The following is a 22,422-nucleotide window of genomic DNA, read 5'->3' on the forward strand; positions in this document are numbered from 1 at the left end:
TACATACCTAAACATTATAGATTAGAGTTAATGTCCACTAGAGACTTAGCCATTGCAATTCTCCATGCAATTTTCCCTCCCTGATACTGTGCATTTGGCATTCCTTCTATACTGGAGGCTGATTTTAGTAAACAGAATTAGACTTACCAGTAATTTGCTTTCTAAGAACCCTTGACTATAGGGTATTTTCCATCTTTTAGTTTCTTCTGGATTCTTTGATGTTAAATAAATAATTTGAGCATTCATGCCAGTCTGGTCATTTAGAAAAACATGGAGTAGAAAGTGGGGTGGGCCTGTTTAACATATTTGTGTTTCCTTTCCTGTCCTTATCGGGGTAGGGAGTTATTTGTTTATTTTACTCACTTACTGTATATACTGACATAAATTCCACAATGCTTTACAGACATCATCATCACTGTGCTCATTTGTGCTCACAATCTTAGCTTTCTATGGTGCTGTTGTAGAGGGTTCTTAAAAGCTTAATTACTTGTAAGTCTTTTTCTATTTATTAGGAGTGTGCAACTGCTTTGCTCATCACAAAATGATTAGATAATTACAAAGGCGTTTTATTAAGTCATCCAAATGATCTACTTTTTCAGTGAGTCAAAACAGGAGTAATGTTTTCAAAGTGAAGAAGTTATGGCTTGTCACCAATATTTTTTTTAAAAAATAGCCCTATTTTATAAGCTGTTTCATGTTTCTGTAAAATCATAAGATTACATTTCCAAGAATCATTAGTACTGCCTAGCACTAGCAAACACAGTGGCTAGCCAGTAGATGTGTGGCTAGAATGGCTGTGGCAGGAGTAGCACAGTAAAGAAATGTGTGACGGTTGAGGGCCAGCAGCAGTCGCAACAGCAGCATAAGTGCCATGTAGCACTATGAAAACACAGTGGGCTTAAAGGAAATGTGTGGCTAGTGTATCTTTTCAGTTGATGTGGCAGGATCAGCATGTAGAGAGTTAAGACAGGGTAGGAAAAGAAATGTATTCCAGTTTGGGGCCATAAACAGCAGACCTGGCAGCAGCAGCAAAGTCTAGCACTATGAAGCACATTCCTGTGTAGTGGCTGCTGCAGGAGCAGCATGGTAAAGAGTAAGAACAGGGCAGGCAAGGAGATGTGTGGCAGTGCAGGGCCAGCCAGGGCAACTTCTGGCAGCAGCAGAACTACAGTATAGATTGCAAGATGGATAGGTAGTAAATTCTCAGCTGAGTGTTGTCCATTGGCACTGACAGCAGCAGAATGACTTAGAAGACAAGCAATGGAATCATAATTGTAATTAGAGATGAGTGAACATTTCAATGTTCAGTTCGGAAATGTTCGCTGAATATTTAAAGATTGGCCGAATTTATTAATGTTCGTCGAAAATTTCGAAACACCATAGGATTCAATGGTGGGACAAAAAAAACGCATATACAAAACCTTCAAATGGGCCCAAAAGCTGCCAAAACACATAAAATTAGGGGTAGACAACAGAAAAGTACCATCAATTGACCGAGAGTACTATAATTATTATTACTATTACAGCAACATTTATTCCGTGGTGCTTTACATGTGAAAAGGGGTCACTCTCGGTGACTCACCGACAGGTACAAGAGGAGAGAGGACCCTGCATGTGAGGGAGCACAAACAATCTAAAAGGGATGGCTGAGGATACAGTCGGTCAGGGTACTAATTAGTCATGCAGCAGTATGCTGGAGAGGGGGTACCGCAGATTGTACGCTTGTCAGAAGTGGATCTTCAGCTTCCTTTTCAAGGTTTCCACGGTAGGCGACAGTCTGATGAATTGGGGTACAGCGTTATCACAGTAGGGGAGATGCACAGGACTAATCTGCTAAGAGCCTAAATCAAGATAAGCTTCCAGGAGCTCACAACTGAGCAGATTAACCCCTTTACTGATTAATATGAATTCAAAAGGCTTCTAATGAGTGAAGGAGCACTCTGGTCCTCCTCCTTACTTTCTGTCAATTGTGTCTCATCATCATCATCATCATCCACCTCTTGCGACAGTAATTGCACTTTCCCACCATTGCCTTTATGTGACCGTGGCTGCTCGAATATTTGGGCATCGCTACACGCGTTCTCCTCTTGACTCGCTTAAAGCTGACCTGGCGAGAGGCCAGAATCTACAAATGGAAAAGTGAACAGCTCTTTTGAGTGTCTAAGTGTGGGATCAGTTGTCTCCGGGCACTCGGCATGGTGGGAGGATCAGGGTGAGGAATATGCGGTCCAGACTCATGGTGACTGAGGCTTGACCATGTGGAAGACAGGGTGGTGGTGGTGGCTAAGTGACTGGAAGCATTATCTGCTCTCCAACCAATAACCTTTTCACACTGCTCTGTGTTCAATAGTGGTGTTCTGCGTTCCCCTATTATTTGGGACAGGAAAGTCAAGCGACAAGATGTGGGTGTTTGTTGTGGCACAATTTCAGCTTGGCCACGTCCTCGGCCTCGGCCTCTGCATGCACCATCACATAACAGGCTTCTAATGAGTGAAGGAGTGGGAGGAATCAGATGCTGCGGTCTTCTGACTCCTCTTCGTCCCGGTAAACCCATGACACCTTGCAAGCTTCAACACAATTTTCACAAGTTAGACAGCAGCAGTGGTCTGTCTCCTAGACAACGAGCTAACTCCATTATGATGATAGAGGACAACATCTGTTCTCCCCATGTCTCCCCAGTTTCTCCAGTTTCCTCCTCAGTAAAAAAGCAGCCATACAGGAGTGTTGACAGTTCAAAAAATTAGGGCCTGACACCACCATTTCCGTGGCCAATAGATTAGAGATGGTAGAGTTCAACCTCTTAGCTTTGTCATGTGTAGGAGGAAACAATCTTTTAGGTGACCACAACTGGGGGACCGAGGGCTGGCTGCTGGATCGTGAGTAAGGTGCAGGCGCAGATGATACGTTGGATTGAGAAATATGTGGTGTGCTCTGTGAAACAAACACAGCAGGCATATCCGCTTCTGTCATGGCTGACGGGCTCTCACTCAGCCTTACTGGAGTGGGTAAGGAACTGGAGGTTCTGCTGTTGGAGACCTGTGTGACAATATTTGGCACAGTAATAGAGGAGGAAGAAGCAGCAGATGCAGTTGATGGAGCAGCTGACGGTTGTTGATTTCCACTGTATGCATTTCAGCGCCATGAGATTCCCAGCGTAAGACATGTTGTTTGCGCATGTGAACATTCATGCATGTAGTAGTCAAAATATTGCAGTTTCTCCTTCTAGTGAGTTTTTTATCGCAAAGTTTGCAGATAACGTGAGTTGGCTCATCCTTTGTGGTGCCAAAAAAGGCCCAGGAAAGACAACCTTTGCTGCCCCTGCGAGCTGCAGACCCGCGACCGCTGCTAGCCTCAACCACAGTGGCTAAGTATGCAGTGCTCCTCAAGCCTGCATCACTCCGTGCCTGCGCCGTAGGACGAAACGTAACTTCCTCGTCTTCCTCCTCCTCCATCTCCTCAGATGAGCTACTCGGCTGCATGACTCTGGGTTTACACCAAGTAGGATCTTCAACCTCGTCATCATCTAATGTGCTATCTAGTGGTGAGCAAGCACTAAAATGCTTGGGTACTCGTTGTTCGAGTTGAGGAAATTGGAATGGTCGAGTTCTTGGACCGAGTAACGAGCCCAATGTAAGTCTATGGGATAATTTTTCCGGCGCCACCCCCCCTGCGGTCGGCAGAGGGCCTAAAAATTACGCAAACCGATGGGAATAGTGCTCAAATTACATGGGAACTTCATGGGGAAGACCCCTGGAAGCATTTCTCACTCCCATGTCACTGCTGTCAACAACATTGTTCAGAGGTATTACATCACTTTTACGGACTCACAATAAAACATACAAAAACGAAACCAAAATGGATTTTCCTGGGAAATATGTTAAGGAACATCCTTTCCAGGGTAATGACTTGGATATAAGGTAAAATAAATAACAAAAAAAAATGCTCCTCCACACCTTGGGCTATGTTCACACGTAGAGTTTTTGATGCGTTTTTGCACTTTTGCATTTCTTTTAATCAAGACAAATATATTCACCGGGAAATGTCATTTTAACATTTTACAAGCTTATCTGGTCATGTGGTGTGTGACACATCAGCAGACACATCCTGTTTCATTTATGATGGAGGGACTCTGAAAGTCACAGACTATTTTTATAGGGACATCAGGCGGCCCTTACTATTCTTAAAGGGCCAGCAGTTGGCCCTCGCTATTGTTAGAGAGCCATCAGCCGGCTATGCGATGTTGATCCATTATTAACGAGTTGGTCTACTATACTGTTATTGCGTTTGAAGTGACTGCAACAGCTGCCAAAAATTTGGAGGTACTCCAATGCCCCTTGCAAGAGACATAGAGGTCGGAGGGCCTCCTGCAAAAAATGCTCCCATTATTAGGAAGTGTTTGTTCCATACAGTTTGCCTATGTAGTGAAGCAACAGCTGCTAAAAATTTGGAGAAACTCCAATATCCCATGCAAGAGATGTAGATATGTTGATATGGTACATATGGTGGTGATATGGTGGTGGAGGATGAGGATGCGGAGAAGGAGGAGGAATAGAGCAAATAGACAAAATCAGGAAGTGTATACCCATGTTACGAGGAAAGCTTTCCTGCCTTGTGTCTGTGGCCACCACGCTGCTTCTTCCTGCCTGTTGTGGTGCTACACCTTCCCCCCCCTGTGCGCTGCTGTCCTTGCTCGGAACGTTCCCCTGCTAGGTTGGGTCATTTATTATATCATCCACTACCTCATCTTCCACTTCCGCACCCTGGTCCTCCTCCTGACTTTCTGTCAATTGTGTCTCATCATCATCATCATCCACATCTTGTGACAGTAATTGCACTTTCCCTCCATTGCCTTTATGTGACCGTGGCTGCTCGAATCTTTGGGCATTGCTACTCGCGTTCTCCTCTTGACTCGCTTAAAGCTGACCGGGTGAGAGGCCAGAATCTACAAATGGAAAAGTGAACAGATCTTTTGAGTGTCCAAGTGTGGGATCAGTTGTCTCCGGGCACTCGGCATGGTGGGAGGATCAAGGTGAGGAATATGTGGTCCAGACTCACGGCTACTGAGGCTTGACCATGTGGAAGACAGGGTGGTGGTGGTGGCTAAGTGACTGGAAGCATTATCTGCTATCCAACCCAAAACCTTTTCACACTGCTCTGTGTTCAATAGTGGTGTTCTGCGTTCCCCTATTAATTGGGACAGGAAAGTCGAGCGACAAGATGTGGGTGTTTGTTGTGACACAATTTCAGCTTGGCCACGTCCTCGGCCTCGGCCTCTGCATGCAACATCACATCCACGAGAAATGGCTGATTTTGGAATGCAGTTATATGTGATACATCGGACAGAAACCCACAATTTTAAATAGCTGGCCTGTTATTTGCTAATACTATCCTTCACAGACATCTAGTGTGAATAGCTTGATGGACATACTGCAACAGAATGGAAAAGGAGGCCCATATTTTCCATGTTCAGTTTAAATTTCTGGATTTTTATCGCTGAAATATGGAACAGATCTGGCTTTATTCTGCAGTGAGAAAAAGCAAATGGAACAGAACAATTGTGTACTCTGGTTTGCTTTTTAGGCAAATAACCAGGATTAAGATAAAAAAACTTTGCCTGGCCCCTGATATCTGGGGCTATGTATACAAATATCTGTAAGAACAGCAGCAGAAACGTTCAATGGACCCTCTTGTGCACTATATGCACTACAGTCTGCCACATACACTGTCAGCCTGTCTAATTCCTGCTATCACCACAGAATATATGCAGCTGGATTAGTCCTCTGAAGGACTGTTAGTTCATATGGATATATACATATAAATATATATATACACTGCTCAAAAAATAAAGGGAAAACTCAAATAACACATCCTAGATATGAATGAATGAAATATTTTCATTGAATACTTTTCTCTATACAAAGTTGAATGTCCTTACAACAAAATCACACAAAATCATCAATGGAAATCAAATTTATTAACCAATGGAGGCCTGGATTTGGAGCCACCCCCAAAGCTAAAGTGGAAAAATATACTACAGGCTGATCCAATTTTGATGTAATGTCCTTAAAACAAGTCAAAATGAAGCTCAGTATTGTGTGTGGCCTCCACTTGCCTGTATGTCCTCCCACAATTCCTGGGCATGCTCCTGATGAGTTTGCGGATGGTCTCCTGTGGGATCTCCTCCCAGACCTGGACTTAAGCATCCGTCAACTACTGGACAGTCTGTGGTGCAATGTGACGTTGGTGGATGGAGCGAGACATGATGTCCCAGATGTGCTCAATCGGATTCAGGTCTGGGGAACGGGCGGGCCATTCCATAGCTTCAATGCCTTCATCTTGCAGGAACTGCTGACACACTCCAGCCGCATGAGGTCTGGCATTGTCCTGCATAAGGATGAACCCAGGACCAACCGCACCAGCATATGGTCTCACAAGGGGTCTGAGGATCTCATCTCGGTACCTAATGGCAGTCAGGCTACCTCTGGCGAGCACATGGAGGACTGTGCCACCCTACACCATTACTGTCCCACTGCCAAAAAGGTCATGCCGAAGGATGTTGCAGGCAGCATATCGCTCTCCACGGCGTCTCCAGACTCTGTCACGTCTGTCACATGTGCTCAGTGTGAACCTGCTTTCATCTGTGAAGAGCACAGGGCGCCAGTGGCGGCTTTGCCAAACCTGGTGTTCTGTGGCAAATGGCAAGCGTCCTGCATGGTGTTTTGCTGTGAGCACAACCCCCATCTGTGGACGTCGGGCCCTCACACCACCCTCATGGAGTTGGTTTCTAACCGTTTGTGCAGACACATGTACATTTGTGGCCTGCTGGAGATCATTTTGCAGGGCTCTGGCAGTGCTCCTCCTGTTCCTCCTTGCACAAAGGCGGAGGTAGCGGTCCTGCTGCTGTGTTGTTGCCTTCCTACGGCCCCCTCCATGTCTCCTGGTGTACTGGCCTGTCTACTGGTAGCACCTCCAGCCTCTGGACACTAATCTGACAGACACAGCAAACCTTCTTGCCACAGCCCGCATTGATGTGCCATCCTGGATGAGCCGCACTGCCTGAGCAACTTCTGTGGGTTGTAGAGTCCGTCTCATGCTACCACAAGTGTGAAAGCACAACCAACATTCAAAAGTGACCAAAACATCAGCCAGAAAGCATTGTTACTGAGATGTGGTCTGTGGTCCCCACTTGCAGAACCACTCCTTTATTGAGGGTGTCTTGATAATTGCCAATATTTTCCATCTATTGTCTATTCCATTTGCACAAATTCATGTGAAATTGATTGTCAATCAGTGTTGCTTCCTAAGTGGACAGTTTGATTTCACAGAAGTTTGATGTACTTGGAGTTATATTCTGTTGTTTAAGTGTTCCCTTTATTTTTTTGAGCAGTGTATATATGTTGTGGAATACCTATACTAACAAGAAGTTCAATGGACCCTCTTGTGCTGTATCATGCACTGCAGTCTGCCTGCCTAACTCTTGCTATCACCACTGAATATATGCAGCTGGATTAGTCCTCAGAAGGGCTGTTACTTCAGTTGTATAAATATATATTGTTGAATACCTTTACTAACTATGAAGAAGCAGCTGACGAAGCAGCATCTGTTATGTTCTGCTACCAGAGCTAAGGAAAGAGAGGAGATCTGTCCCTACGATAGAACTCAGCTTTATCCCTACGATGTAACAGGGGACCTGATCCTGCGATCAGACCTGCTAAAGTCCTAAGCTAGTCTGTACGGAGACCTATAGATGTGGGGAAGGAATCCCTACAAGTACTAAGGACTGGGAGGAAAATGGGACACCTCCTAACAGAAATAGTAGCAGACAGACAAACAAACAAAATATATAGAACACTGAGGTCCGTAGACCAAGCAAACTAACAGAGTTAGATACAGAGCACAGGCTAGCTAGAAAGTAGTTATACAATGAAGTCCAGCAAAGCCAGAAGGGCGGAGCAGGATTAAATAGGCCAACAAGGTCATGACCAGCAAAGGAAAAAACCTAAGAGCAAGGTTCTAACAGTACCCCCCCTTCTAAGAGGATCCTCCGGATCCCCTAGGACCAGGCTTATCAGGAAATCTCCTGTGAAACGCTCTGATAAGTCTGGACGCGGAAACATCATCTGACCTCACCCAAGAGTTATCCTCGGGTCCGAAACCTTTCCAGGCCACAAGATACTGCAAACTACCACTATACCGTCTAGAGTTAAGGATGCGAGAAATTTCATATTCCCCGTCCTCCACCACCGGAGGAACAGAGGCAGAGGCGTCACCATCCGACACAACAGCTTTTTTTAACAGAGAGACATGAAATACCGGATTAATTCTCCAGGAGGTAGGAACCTCCAACCTAACAGCAGATTGGTTGACAACCTGAAGCACCTTAAAGGGCCCTACAAATTTGGGACCCAATTTCTTAGAAGGAATCCTCAACCGCAGATTCCTAGAGGACAACCAAACCATGTCACCAACAGCGAACAAAACCTCCTGTCGTTTCCTATCAAAGTAGTCTTTAGATTTTCTGTTGGCCTCCTGAAGATTACCACGCACATCCGTCCAAACTCTCTCCAAATCACCGGAAAAATTCTCCTCCTCAGGCACGGCAGATCCCAACTTGGAGAACGACCCAAACGACGGATGTCTCCCAGAACAACAAAAAAAAGGCGAACAACCAGCAGAAGAAGATGTATGATTGTTCAGAGCAAATTCAGCAAGTGGCAGAAACTCAGACCACCCCTCTTGATTGTCTGCCACAAAACAACGCAAGAACTGCTCAACATCCTGGTTTTTCCTTTCTGTCTGGCCATTAGATTTAGGATGATATCCGGACGAGAACGACAAATGAACTCCCAACCTGTCACAAAAGGCACGCCAAAAACGAGCCACGAACTGAGGACCCCTATCAGAAACAATGTCAGTAGGAACGCCATGAAGTCTGACAATTTCCTTGACAAAGGCCTTAGCGAGAGTTTTAGCGCAGGGCAGTATGACGAAGGGAACCAAGTGACACATCTTGCTAAAACGGTCCACGACCACCCAGATGAGAGTAAAACCCTCAGAGGGGGGAAGGTCAGTTATAAAGTCCATAGCCAAATGTGTCCAAGGAGCACTGGGAACCTCCAAAGGACAAAGCAACCCCGCAGCAGGAGTATGTGAGGACTTAGATCTAGCACATATAGTACATTGACGCACCCACTTAATGACTTCCTTCTGCCATCCAGGCCACCAAAAACTGCGACCCACCAGTCTCTTGGTCTCAGAGATTCCGGGATGACCTGCCAACCGAGATTCGTGACACTCAACAAACAAATCTCTCCTAAAGGTCCCAGGCACAAACAACCTCCCATGAGGAGTGTTAGATGTGGCATTCTCCTGTGCTTTAAGAATCTCATCTTCCAAAATGGAGTCCAAAGCAGCTATCACAACACCTTCTTGTAAAATGTTCTCCTCTTTCTCAGCACCGACTATGGGAGAAAAACTGCGAGACAAGGCATCTGCCGTAACATTCTTAGTACCAGGGATGTAAGTAACGGAGAAATTAAACCTCGAGAAAAACAGTGCCCACCTAGCCTGACGGGCATTCAGGCGCTTGGCAGCATCAAGATATATCAGATTTTTATGATCCGTAAGAACCTGAACGGGAAATTCCGCACCTTCCAAGAAGTGGCACCAGTGTTCAAATGCGAGTTTAATAGCCAATAATTCCCGATTACCAATATCGTAATTCAGTTCAGTCTCCGAAAATTTTTTTGAAAAAAAGGCACAGGGATGTAATCCATCCCCGTTATCCTGAGACAATACTGCGCCAACCCCCACAGAGGAAGCATCAACCTCAACCAAAAATGGCTTAGTCACATCAGGCTGCATAAGGATGGGAGCAGAGGTGAACCTCTCCTTGAGATACACAAAAGCTTCAATAGCCTCAGAAGACCACTGAACCGCATCAGCACCTTTCCTGGTGAGATCGGTCAGAGGTTTGACAATACTAGAAAATTTTTTTATGAATTTTCTGTAATAATTGGCGAAACCTAAAAACCTCTGTATCGATTTCAAACCAATAGGCCTAGGCCATTCCTGTACAGCTTGAACTTTAACCGGGTCCATCTCAAAACCTTCGCTGGAGATAATGTAGCCCAAAAAACTAATTCTCTGTACAGCGAACTCACATTTCTCCAGCTTAGCAAAAAGCGAATTGTCCATTAACAACTGTAATACCTCACGTACGCTCCGCCAATGAGACTCCAGATCCGGCGAATAAATCAAAATGTCATCCAAATACACAACCACATTTTTGCCGATCAAAGGTCTAGGGATGTCATTAATAAGATTCTGAAAAAATGCAGGAGCATTAGTAAGACCAAAAGGCATAACCAGATTCTCAAAATGACCCACAGGAGTGTTAAAAGCAGTCTTCCATTCGTCACCCTCCTTTATGCGCAACAGATTGTATGACCCCTTAAGGTCAATTTTAGAGAACCACTTGGCCCCCATTAACTGGTTAAACAGATCAGGAATCAATGGCAGTGGGTAAGGATTGCGTACAGTAATTTTGTTAATCTCACGAAAATCCAGACAAGGACGTAAACCGCCGTCCTTTTTTTTTACAAAAAAAAATCCAACCGCCACAGGAGACTTAGAAGGCCTAATGTGACCGGCGGCCAAACTTGTCTGTATGTATTCCTCCAAAGCCTTCCTCTCAGGAATAGTAAGGTTAAATAAACGACTTTTAGGAAGAGTCGCTCCAGGGACAAATTCAATAGAACAATCATAGTCTCTATGGGGAGGCAAAACCTGCGATTCCTTCTCAGAAAAAACTCTCCAAAAATCCTGAATAGGAACAGGCAATTCTCCCCTATCCAAAGCTGCAATATGCCCGTTACAACACTTGTCATAACATTTATGGCTCCAGGATTTAATTTCACTGGTAGACCAATCCAGTACAGGATTGTGAAATTTTAACCAGGGCAATCCCAATATTACTGGAGAAGGCAAGTTATTCAAAACTACCAAATCCAATTTCTCATGGTGAACACCATTAATAGTGAGAGGAAATTCACAGACCTTGAGAGTAATATTCTTCAAAGGGGAACCATCCACAGAAACCACAGCAATGGGGGATGATAAAGGTTCAGGTTTTAAATTGAGTCTTTCCAAGAATCCCCCATCAATTACATTCAGAGTAGACCCACAATCGACAAACACCCGAAATTCCATTAATTTTTCCTGAGCAATCGTGGAAGCAGCTAAAAATACACCCTTGGAATTTAAACAGGCAATACGGGCATGACTGACCATTTTTTTTTCTTTCTTCATACGAAGCTCACAGCCTTTAATCAAATGACCAGATTTTCCGCAATAGAAACACAAGCCTTCAAAAAATCTACGGTCTTTTTCTTGAGAGCGAGGTGCCACCGATCCAATCTCCATCGGTTCACCACTGTTAGTACACACATTCTCATAACCAGAAACTGACATAGCAGAGAATTTTCTCTCATTAACCCTTGCACGCAGTCTCCTATCCACCCGTATAGCTAATTGCATAGCCTGTTGCAAATCTTCAGGTGTAGGATAAGCAATTAGCAGGTCTTTAACCCTTTCATTGAGCCCAGCAAGAAATAGACTTTTCAGAGCAGAATCGTTCCACCCTGTTTGAGTAGACCAACGATGGAAATGAGTACAATATTTTTCCACATTACCTGATCCCTGTTTCAAACGTCTCAACTCAGTCTCAGCTGATGCGACACGGTCAGGATCATCATATAATAGTCCCAAAGCAGAAAAAAAACTATCCACTGATCTGAAGCATGTATCACTAGGTTGCAAAGAAAAGGCCCACTCCTGAGGCTCTTTGCGCAAAAGTGACATTATGAACCCTATGCGCTGGGATTCATCCCCAGAGGACTTGGGTCTCAAACGAAAATACAATAAGCAAGCATTTTTAAATGAAAAAAATTCTCGGTATTCACCAAAAAATAAATCCGGCAAACATACCTTAGGCTCCAAGAAATGTGCTCCAGGACAGTTACTCATGTGCTGACGGAGCTCGGCCACCTCCAGAGAGCGTCCCTGCAGGCGATGAGCCAAATCCTGAACCGACACCATGATGGAACAGAAAAATCTTTCCTTAGAGAATTTGCAGGCTGGACTTACTGTTATGTTCTGCTACCAGAGCTAAGGAAAGAGAGAAGATCTGTCCCTACGATAGAACTCAGCTTTATCCCTACGATGTAACAGGGGACCTGATCCTGCGATCAGACCTGCTAAAGTCCTAAGCTAGTCTGTACGGAGACCTATAGATGTGGGGAATGAATCCCTACAAGTACTAAGGACTGGGAGGAAAATGGGACACCTCCTAACAGAAATAGTAGCAGACAGACAAACAAACAAAATATATAGAACACTGAGGTCCGTAGACCAAGCAAACTAACAGAGTTAGATACAGAGCACAGGCTAGCTAGAAAGTAGTTATACAATGAAGTCCAGCAAAGCCAGAAGGGCGGAGCAGGATTAAATAGGCCAACAAGGTCATGACCAGCAAAGGAAAAAACCTAAGAGCAAGGTTCTAACAGCATCTCTCCCTACTCTGCCTGATTCTGTGTTAGACTTTGATGAGCATGGTGGCGCCTGGTCTTATATACACCTTATGATGCTGTGCGGCCAGCCAATCACTGCAATGCCCCCAACCAACATGGCTACAGCAACACAGTTCATAGCAGGCAATCCCTGCATGTTCATTGGCTCTCTAAAGAGCGCCAAACATGCAGCGAGGGGACCCGAGTTCCCGCCCGAGCAACCCGGAAATACTTCCTGAGCGCCGAGCATGTCGAGCACAGTGATGCTCGAGTGAGTACCAAGCAGTGGCGAGCATGTAAGCTCATCATTAGTGTTATCCCATTACTCGCCCTCAATATTTTTTTTAGTGTGGATGAGGCCTGTATAACATAGGAGATAGTCTCCAAACTATTTCAAAGTGAGATGTCCCTGCTGTATAATGTTAGGAACCGAATAAAGTATTTTTTCAGTGTGGATGACTGCTGTATAACATACGAGATATTCTCCAAACAATTTCAAACTCAGATATAGCCTGCTGTTTCATGTTAGGAACAGCAAAAATAGATTTTTTTTTAATCTGCATAAGCTCTGCATACAGCTGAATTTCATGGCCACTTAAGGACTAGTTGGCTTATAGCAGAGTGTAACACATTTGAGACAGAAAAAAATATTTTTTGGACTCTGCCTAGCAAGTTAAAAAAATCTATTTTTTTACTCTGAAAACAGCAGAACTTCAACGCCACTAAAATAGTAGGTGGCTTTTAGTAGAGTGTATCACGTTTGCGACACAAAAAAGTCTTTAGTGGACTCCAGCTAGCAACAGAAAAAATATATTTTTTTTCCCTGAAAACAGCTGAAGGTCACCGCCACTAACGTAGTAAATGGCTTATAGCAGAGTGTATCATGTTTGTCACACAAAAAAAATGTTTTGGACTCTGCCTAGCAAGCGAAAAAAACATTTTTTTGATTCTGAAAACAGCTGAACTTCAATGCCACTAAAATAGTAGGTTGCTTTTAGCAGAGTGTATCATTTCCAACAAAATCTTTGGTGGAAAAATCATTTTTTTTACTGTGCATACAGCTGAATTTCACCCACCCAAAATTGACAAACTGGGCTAGCACAGCTTGCACTTTCACATTAGCAAATGAAAAAAAAAAGGTTTTTGTGCTCTGCAATGAGAAGCTCTGCAGAGTCTGCATGCAGCTCAATTTCATCTCCACAAAACCAAAAGATGGGCTACAAGGGCTTGCTTCCTTGGTTTATCACATTAGCATGTGAAAAAATAGATTTAAGTCATATTCGTGCATGGAGCACAATACAATGAACACTTATCTGGAACTGATGATACCACCTATCAGCGCATGTCCCTATTGTAAATACATCTAACAGCGTTATCGATAGGGAATAGAATATATTTAAATTTTTTGGGGGCAGCACCAGCAGCACGCAGTATAAAGCAATAATACCTGGCTAAATCTGTGTAATACGCTATCCATACTGAGATACCTCATCCGTAAAAGAATTTCAGATAAGACAGTTAATATTCTAGAATATAGAATCTATTTGAATTGTCCTTCCCATTACTAAGGAGTGGGTCTCCTATACTGTTATTGCATATGCAGCAATTTCAAGGGCTGCCAAAAATTAAGACGTACTCCGATACACATTTGATGAGACGTAAGAAAAAAATAGTCTTTGCAAAAGGAGAAAAAGTAGCACTCACCGATCTGTGTAAAAAACTTCTTTATTCTTAATCCACAGAAAAAACAGACGAGCAGGGGAGCATGTGGCATACTGTGAGGACGACGGCAGTTTCGCGCTCCGGCACTTCCACGGGTGGAACCTCACAGTTTGCCACATGAGGAGGTATATAATACTGTAGATTCGCACAGATACACTAGTATAATTTGGCCATTTAAAGTGCAGAGATGCCGGTATTTTTTTCTTATTGATTAAATAAATAAATAAATTAAAACATAGTAGAATCTTTCTTTAGTATAAAAACCAGATTCGCCATTGTAACCTAATGTAATCACATTGTTCAGCTCCTACTCCTCCTGTTCAGCCTCCATCTCCGAAATGACCACATCAGTCACAAGCTGGAAGCACTGCAGCACTGCCTTGGCCAAGCGGCAACAGGCTGTGCTGAAGCTAATATGCTTAATGCTTAGGTGACCAACTGCCCACTGCTGCAGAGTTATTGAAAGCGGTAACACAGCAGCCTGATTTGTGACTCTCACTGCTTAACATAAAGCCAGGCATGGTCGTGTGTGACAATGGCCGGAACCTGGTGGCGGAGAAATGACAGCCGAAGTAGATACAGTTTCCCTCTATGCCAGGCCTTTCATCCGACCTAAAGAATATGGCTGTGGTGAAATACAACTCTCTCTGAGAAGCAGCCCTGGCTAAGAAAAGTCTGTGTGAAGGTTCCCGAACAATCTATGGCTGCTTTTTTACTGTGGATTGGACATGCCTATGCATGTTATTTCTCAAACCGTACAGCAAATCAGGCCATTGCCCAACTCTGTAGTCATGAAATTCAAAGCGCAAAGAAAGATCTTTGTGTTTCGAAGCACCACTGAGAAGTGTGAGCTGATGTTGGACGGGTTGCCATTGCTTATGCAACAAGCTACATTAGAGGAATTCCTGGGAGAAATGACAGTCGGAGTAGATACGGTTTCCCTCTATGCCAGTCTTTTCACCGAGCTAAAGAATATGGCTTTGGTGAAATACAACTCTCACAGAGAAGTAGTGTCAGACTGAAGAACATTGTGCCCACCAGAGAATTTCATTCTGAGGGCCCACCTTTCGCTGCAAAGTTTGTGCTATGATTGAACTCTCCTGAAGGAGAAGCCAGGGCCCACCGGAGGATTCTCTGGTGGGCCCGTCCAACTCTGTCGAGAAGCATCCCTGGCTAAGAAAAGTCTGTGGGAAGGTTCCTGAACACACTATGGCTGCTTTTTTACTGAGGGGGAAACCCATGCAAACACTGGGAGATTACTTGGTGGTATTTGAACCCAGGACCCCAGCGCTGCAAAGCTTCAGTGCTAAGTTAACCACTGAGTCACTATGTTGCCCTCTCTGTTCTCCCTGCCCTATCTAACATGCTGGAGAAATTTGCACCTACTGCCACTCAGTATCTTCTGCTCTTTTGTGAGAAACTAATGTATTTAGGCAGCCACACAGTCTATGAAATAAAATTCCTGAGAAGGAAATTGTGTATGACATAGCTATTGGTACTGGGGGCTCTTCTAATACCATGGCGCCGTGCCATAGTTCACTGTAAATATTCCAGGCTGGTAGGCGCCAAGCTGATTCCCACAGAAAAGTACCAGCAGCAAGCAAAGGAGATGGTGGCCTTTATCATCATCATGACCTGCAAGGTTTGCACTATGAACTCTCCTGAAGGAAAAGCCAGGGCCCACCAGGGGAGTCTCCGGTTCTCTGGTGGGCCCGTCAAACCCTGCCGAGAAGCAGCCCTGGCAAAGAAAAGTCTGTGGGAGGGTTCCCGGACACTATATGGCTGCTTTTTTACTGTGGACTGCCTGCAGCAATCTATAAGATTGCAATCTATAAGATCAATTCACTGGCTCCCCATTACTCAGAGACTCCAGTTCAAAATCCTAACCATGATGCAAAGCCATCCACAACCTGTCTCCTCCTTATATCTGTGACCTCGTCTCCCCGTACATACCTGCACGCAACCTCCGATCCTCACAAGATCTCCTTCTCTACTCCCGATCTTATCTCCTCTTCTCACAATAGCTTACAAGATTACTCCCGTGCATCCCTCCTACTCTTGAACTCTTTACCCCAACATATCAGAATCTCACCTACTGTTGAAACCTTTAAAAGATACATGAAGACCCACCTCTTCCGACAAGCTTACAACCTGCAGTAACCCTCGCTTTACCATACCGCTGCATGACCAGCTCTATCCTCACCTACTGTATCCTCACCCATCCCTTGTAGACTGTGAACCCTCGCGGGCAGGGTACTCTCCTCTCCTGTAGCTGTCACATTTTTGTTCAAGATTATTGTAATTGTTTTTGTGATGTATACCCCTTTTTCACATGTAAAGCATCATGGAATAATAATAATAATAATAATAATAATAATATTAAAGGAATAATAATAATGTGATCCAAACTCACAGCTACTACTTCTGGACCGTGTGGAAGACAGGGAGGTGGTGGTGGCCAACTGACTGGAAGCATTATTTGCTACCCAACCAACAACCATTTCACACTGCTCTGCCTTCACAAGTGGTGTTCCTCTGCCCCCTAGAAATTGGGACAGGAAGGTAGTTCAATATGATGTGGGTGTTTGTTGTGCTCCCTCAGCGGACAAAGTTTCATCTTGCCCACGGCCTAGGCCTCTGTGTGCACCATCACCATCACCATTACGTCCACTTCCCCATCCCTTGCCACGCACCTTGCCCATTTTAAATGGAGCATCATATTTGTCACGTTGCTAAAAATGTCTGTATTATTAACGCAGTAATATAGGATCACGTCTGATTACCACGGTTTTAGGCAGTGACCTGGGAGCCAGAGATGCTTCCAAGGGTCTTCCCCATGCTGTTCCTATGTCTTTTCAGCACTGTATGGATGTGTCTGATCATGTCTCACACACCAATTGGCCAGATAAGGTAGTAAAATGTTAAAATGACATTTTTCACCGCTGAAAGCAATGCAAAAGTGCAAAAACGCATCAAAAACGCTACATGTGAACATAGCCCAAGGTGTGGAGGAGCATTTTTGTTTTTGGTTATTTAGTTTACCTTATATACAAGTCATTATCCTAGAAAGGATGTTCCTTAACATTTTTCCCAGGAAAATCCAATTTGGTTTCGTTTTTGTATGTTTTATTGTGAGGCTGTAAAAGTGGCGTAATACTGTGACAATACCTTTCCCTTCATTTTCTGATATTCCCTAGACAGGATTTGTATCATTGTGTGCCCAGCTGTGAAATCTGTGTGAATGTTATACATACCTTCCCTGATGCCTATGACACCTATTATGTCTGCTTGCCCCCTCCTTTGTTGACACTGTGAGCGTTTACGCTGTAGGCATTCACTGTACCTGCTTGTCTTGTCCTGCTGATGTTGTGTGCATACGCACCCCTGGCATCCAGTGGGTTAATCTGCCCGGTCCTGCTTGTGCTGCGTGCGCGCATCCCCTGCTGCTCCGATGCACGCATCCGGGGGGAGTCTCGATGGGTGACACTCCGGCAACACGGTACGATCCCCGCCCTGATACATGGTGTGGTCACCAGACCGCCTCCCTTGACGTGACCCATGGATGCGCCCCTCTGGGTGTGGGGGTGGACGACCGCCACCCCAGGCACAAGTAGGAGTGCTCCGGGACTATGCTTTAAGGCGAATAACTGCATAGGGATGTGCACTTACAATGTTGATGCCTTTCAGTGGGAACACAATGTGGTAGATGTTTATGGGCATGGACATATGGGGTGTGGGCAAAAGGTATGGTGACGCCCCTTAGCACGGATATACTGTGAAATGCCTATGAGCATGGTTGTATATAGGGGGGTGTGTAATGGATATCGTAATATGTCTCAGCCTCTAATGTGAGTAATGGATATTTGTCTGGTGCGTGTATCTGTGCTTATTGGCTACAGAGCACTACTTAATGAGACACAGTCTGAGTGTGGTAGTACCCCGGAAGAAGGCTAAGTGAGCCAAAATGTACTAAGGGTATGTGACGCCCTCTTACCCACAGCAGGTAATCTATCCCTGTCAGCAATGATTTTATTGGTATTGGTGTGGGGGGAATAGAGTAATGAGCATATGTATACCACACTAATTTAAGTTTAGATTGTGTGCACGCACAGCCATATGTTACATAGTGGTGTAGTCTCTATAGGGGGGGTCAGGAACCTATGGCTCGCGAGCCAGATGTGGCTCTTTTGAAGGCTGCATCTGGCTCCCAGACGAATGACTGATCTAACTGCCTCTGATATCGCCACTGACAGTTTAACACGGTGCCGCTTCTGATCGGGACCACAGGAAGCCGTCACCCCGGATATAAGGCGCCCGCTCTCCTGACAGCTAGAGCGGCACTTGAGAGAGCGGAGCTCAGTTGCTGCTATGCTGGGGTGAGTCATCATTAAGCGCAGACCGGAGGCGAGCTTACCAGCAGGTATAGGGAGTTCCCGTGCTGTCAGCCATCGTTCTCCTCACCCCAGGGTAGCAGCAACTGAGCTCCGCTGGCTCAAGTGCCACTCTAGCAGTCAGGAGAGCGGGCTCCTTAAAGGGGTGATGGCTTCCTGTGGTGTGGATCAGAAGCGGCAGCGTCATTTTAAACTCCACTGGCAAGAATCAGTGGCCGCATCAGTCAGAGAGCATCTGAATACAGGTAACGCTCTTACTAAATACCACCAGTCAACTAGGGGGACGCCAGTTACCTATATACACAGTACTGCGGGAGTACAGTTTGCCCTTCCCCTGAAGCAAAGACGCCATCTCTGTTCCACATATGGAATCAGCCAGGGACACTTCCAGCATATGGAATTAAACTTCCCTCCTTTTAATCAATTTGTCAGCTAGCTAATTGCAAATATCCTTGTATTGAAGAAGATGGCTAAAAGAAAAAAAGATGAGGAGTATCGTACTTTTCAGCAGGAATGGAGAGAGGAATTTGCCTTTGTAGAGAGAACAGGTTTTGCAGTGTGTCTAATATGCAACAATTAAATTGCATCGATGAAACGGTCAAATATAAAGCGGGACTTCAACACACGCCATACTACATTTGCATCGAAATATCCTGCGGGGGACAGCAGGAAGAAAGCATGTCAAGAGCTACTGTGCAAAGTGCAAGCAAGTCAGCAGCAACTTCGTGTTTGGACCCAACAAGGTGACTGGAATTCGGCTACCTTTGCTGGTGCTTTAGCAATTCTGAGAAACGGAAAGCCATTCACAGATGGAGAGTATGCCAAAACATTCATGCTTGATGTTGCCAATGAACTTTTTGTCGACTTTTTGGATAAAGACAAGATAATCAAACTAATAAAAGACATGCCTCTGTCGGCAAGAACTGTTCATGATCGTACCATGATGATGGCAAATCAAATTGAGGCAACACAAGTGAAAGACATAAATGCAGCACCATTCTTTTCTCTCGCTTTGGATGAGTCAACAGACGTAAGTCATTTATCCCAGTTCAGCGTGATTGCAAGGTATGCTGTCGGTGACACACTACTGTATGTGAGGAAAGTCTTGCTGTTTTGCCTATGAAAGGGACAACAAGAGGGGAGGATTTATTCAAGTCTTTCACTGAGCTCACTAAAGAAAAAAATCTACCAATGGATAAACTTATTTCGGTGTGTACTGATGGTCCTCCGTGCATGGTGGGGAAAAACAGAGGATTCATAGTGCTTCTTCTTGAACATGAAAAGAGTCCTATCTGAAGTTTTCACTGCATCCTACATCAGGAGGCGCTTTGTGCTCAGATGTGTGGCGAGCAGGTTGGCGAGGTGATGTCACTGGTCATTCAGGTGGTCAACTTTATTGTTGCCTGAGCTTTTAATGATCGCCAGTTTATAACTTTGCTAGATGAAGTTGGGAATAATTATCCTGGTCTACTTCTGCACAGTGACGCACCCTCTGGGCCGTGCGGTACTCGACAGCCGGTCCTCCGGTAGCCGGGGGATATCACAGTGGCTGGCCCTTTCCGTGGCCCAGGGCGGTCACTCAAAAGGGGAATATGTATATATGGGGAATTTGGGAAAATTTGTGACGCCACCTGTGGTACCTGGTGAGGATCACCAGCGCTGCAACAGTCCTCTGAGGCAGATGTTAGGGCAGCTAGTGATGGGACAGCTCCACACAGGTGGAGCAGGCCTCAGGGCAGTGTAGTAGAAGAGAGTGGGTCGCACTGGGTGTTGTAGTGCAGGGGGAACGATATGGCCGATGAAAAATGGACAGAGGCCGTGCAGTGCAGTAATCCAAGATTTTACTCACAGTCCTTTAGACACTTCACAGGTGCACTTTACAGGTAAAGGTCTCCCTCGTCGCGCCGCGTTCACCAGGCAGGGGTTCAATCCTTCCTCAGACAATTTGGGAATGCCTGGCAGAACCCCACTTTCTCGTGTTCCTATTTTGACCGTCTTTACTCTGGTCCTTCTACCTCCTGTTCTGCGCTGCCCACTCTCAATCCCGCTAGGGTACTCTGAAGTCCTTCCTGTACATCGGATCCGGGACCTACTTGACCCTCCTGGGGATTAGAATGCCGCAGCAATCCCTCTGTCTTCTGACAGATGCGGGGTGTACGGGTGCCTTCCTGCACTCGCCGTACCCCCTGGGATCCCTTCTCAAAACGGAGCCTAATCCCTGCTCCCCTCCGGGGCCTCCTCACTTGGCCCTAACTGCGGAGCAGATCTCCTAATGAGACTCTGCCCCCGACTGTTCTTCTGAACAGTCCCAAGCTGTTCTTCCTAACAGCTCCCTGGAACTCCCTCTACTCCTGACCTTACTCTCCTGCCACCCTAAGATGGCTTCCCTATATATACTCCTACTAAAGTTCTCCCTCTATCTACTTACTCCACCCACACCCACTACTGGTTCCCCCTACCTTTGGGTTCCCCCCACTCCAGCCAGGGTCAGGGCTCAGCAGAAATCATACATTGCGTCTTGCCCCTCCAGCCGGCCTGGAGCAGTGTAGTGTTGGATGCAGGTGTTTCGGGGGTTCCGTGGAGCACTCCCATCTTACCTGAGAGAAGGGAGACACCACACCTCTGGGTGAGGTGCAGTACCTCTGTGGCGAGTGAACCCTCAGGGGCGCCACAACAGCAATGTGCATTGGTTGTCAAGAGGGAAGGTGCTCAGCCATTTTGCGGCTTGTCTGAGTGAAATCCGGACTTTTCTTGAAATGAAAAACGTTGAGCATCCTATTGTATTTTAAAAGTACTATTTTTATTGTTTAAAGGTGTTGGTCTTACATAAAATGCACACATTTACTTGTATTTAGTTTTAAAAATATTGTATGGCTCTCACGGAATTACATTTTAAAATATGTGGAGTTCATGGCTCTCTCAGCCAAAAAGGTTCCTGACCCCTGCTCTAGAGGTTAGACCTGTGTTAGCTAACTACTAGTATGGGTTATGGTGCCACCTGATGGTTTTTCACATTTTTTAATGTCATATGTTTTTAATATGAATATTTTTTCAATAAAGAGTTGTTGTTTATATTTACTCTTTCTGGGTATTATTTAGTTCATCCCAAACTACAGTACGATCAATTCTGATGTACACTATTTCTCAATATGATATTGTTACATGTATGTATTGAACTATAATATATAGCCATGTAGAACTCTAGGCATACAAGGACAATCTCAGTGTTATAATGCCGTGTAAGTGGACAGTCTTAATTAAGTCATTACCCTGGAAAGGATGTTCCTTAACATTTTTTCCCAGGAAAATCCATTTTGGTTTAATTTTTGTATGTTTTATTGTGAGTCTGTAAAAGTGACATAATACTTTGACAACATTGTTCACAGCACTGTATGAATGTGTCTGATAATGTCTCACACACCACATGGCCAGATAAGGTAGTAAAATGTTAAAATGACATTTACCCGTGAATGCATTTTTCACCATCAAAAGCCATGCAAAAGTGCAAAAACGCATCAAAAACGCTATGTGTGAACACAGCCCAAGGTGTGGAGGAGCATTTTTTTAGGTTATTTATTTTACCTTATATACAAGTCATTACGCTGGAAAGTATGTTCCTTAATATTTTTACCAGGAAAATCCATTTTGGTTTCGTTTTTGTATGTTTTATTGTGAGTCCGTAAAAGTGGCGTAATACTCTGACAAAATTGTTCACAGCAGTGACCTGGGATTCAAAGTTG

This window comes from Phyllobates terribilis, unplaced genomic scaffold (genome assembly GCF_046119375.1).
Source record: "Phyllobates terribilis strain yellow unplaced genomic scaffold, ASM4611937v1 Scaffold_4__5_contigs__length_816908805, whole genome shotgun sequence".
NCBI lineage: Eukaryota > Metazoa > Chordata > Amphibia > Anura > Dendrobatidae > Phyllobates > Phyllobates terribilis.